Raw genomic sequence first — 1,837 nt, 5'->3', positions numbered from 1 at the left:
AACATCCAAGCAGATTCTTTTCAGAACGGATTAGGCCACCTAGAGGAAGGACAAACTCTACAAACCGCAGCCAATTTAGCTAATGAAGACCAGAATAACCTTAACATCCAAAAAAAACAGAACACCAGCAAGAGATTATATACATCAGACAGTAATGACAGAAAAAGCCACTTGAAGCGTAAGAACGTCAAGAAAGTCCAGCAAGCTCTCGGCAGAAATTAAACAGCTTATGCAAAAAGGTAGGGTCATGAAAGTATCGTCAAACAGGGGCAAAATAGAATTAGCTGAACTAACAGAGACTATATATAAGAAGAAAATTGAAGATCACGGAAATTCAATACTCAATAAATAAAACAGTGATCTCAGGTACCAGCATGAAAACAGCTAAAAGGAGACTCGGAATAGGGAGAAATCAAATGTATGCAATAAAGAAACCAGACGGAGAAGTGACATATAATAAGATTGAAATAATAAGAGTAATGGAAAAAAAAATTGCAGGGATCTATGCAGCTCAAATGGACAGCCACGGATAGAAGCGAACGAGGTGACTAGAGGCGTACCTAACATCACAACAAAAAAATTAAAAAGATCGCTTAAAGGCATGAAGAGAGGGAAAACACCAGGTGAAGTCAGAATTAGTATAGACCTTATACTAGATGCAGGAGAAATTGTAACAGTGAAACAAGCCAATCTTTTAACAAATGCCTTCTCAAAAGCCCGGGAAAATGCAACAATTACTTTGATACATAAGGGGGTAGAAAGGATCTAAAAAACTACCGACCCACAAGCCTCCTTTCAGTTACTTACAAACTGTTCACAAAAGTCATCACAACTCTAAGCAACCTAGAGAACAGGCAGGCTTCTGTAGTGGATTCTCAAGAACAGACCACATCCACACGCTCACACAATGGCATTCTTCGATTACGGAAAGGTATTAGACTCTGTACATATACCAACAGTACTAAATTACCATTTAAAAAAGGTGTTAGACAGGACGATATCATCTCACCAAAAATGTTTACAGCTTGCCTTGAGGAAATATTCAAGAAGCGCGTGCGCGTGTGCGTGGGTGAGTGTGTGTTGTGTGTGTGTGTGTGTGTGTGTGTGTGTGTGTGTGTGTGTGTGTGTGTGTGTGTGTGTGTGTGTGTGTGTGTGTGTGTGTGTATGTGTATGTGTGTGCGCGCGCGTATGTGCGAGCGTGTGTGTATGCTTATCATTACGAATAGTTTGCAACAACTTTGATAAGGTGTGTGTGTGTGTATGTATGTATGTATGCATGATGTATGCATGTATATATATATATATATATATATATATATATATATATATATATATATATATATATATATATGATAATAACTACCGGCCTTATCCGGTGGTGTGTGTACATACATACAAGCAAGTAATCTTTGCTTCGTGCTCTAGTAATTCGTGGAACAAGCGAAGGCGCCTGTTTGCACAGTATACGAGTACACGAGGCAGTTTCTATCCCCAGGAAGCGAGGGGTATGCGATGGCGGCCTGGGAGCACTGGTCATGCCACTGTCCGCCGACTTGGAGCAAACTCCACGAGGTGAGTGCTCTATCATCGTCTTATCGGTCACCTGTATTTTCTAATGATATACTGCACTTTTTATTGACTGACCGTATCTACACAGGTCAGATTTTTAAGGAGATTTTGTAACTGGTAAATGTTAAATGACAAACGTTTAATGTATCTAGTATCAGCATTAAAGGTTGCAAGACACAGCATAATCACAACATCTTGTGATTATATCAATCTTACGTTCGAATTTTCCTAACTCTTGAGTACAGTCGATTACTTAGACATAAGATTT

This window comes from Penaeus monodon, chromosome 9 (assembly GCF_015228065.2).
Source record: "Penaeus monodon isolate SGIC_2016 chromosome 9, NSTDA_Pmon_1, whole genome shotgun sequence".
Taxonomy (NCBI): domain Eukaryota; kingdom Metazoa; phylum Arthropoda; class Malacostraca; order Decapoda; family Penaeidae; genus Penaeus; species Penaeus monodon.
This window is presented reverse-complemented; position numbering follows the sequence as displayed.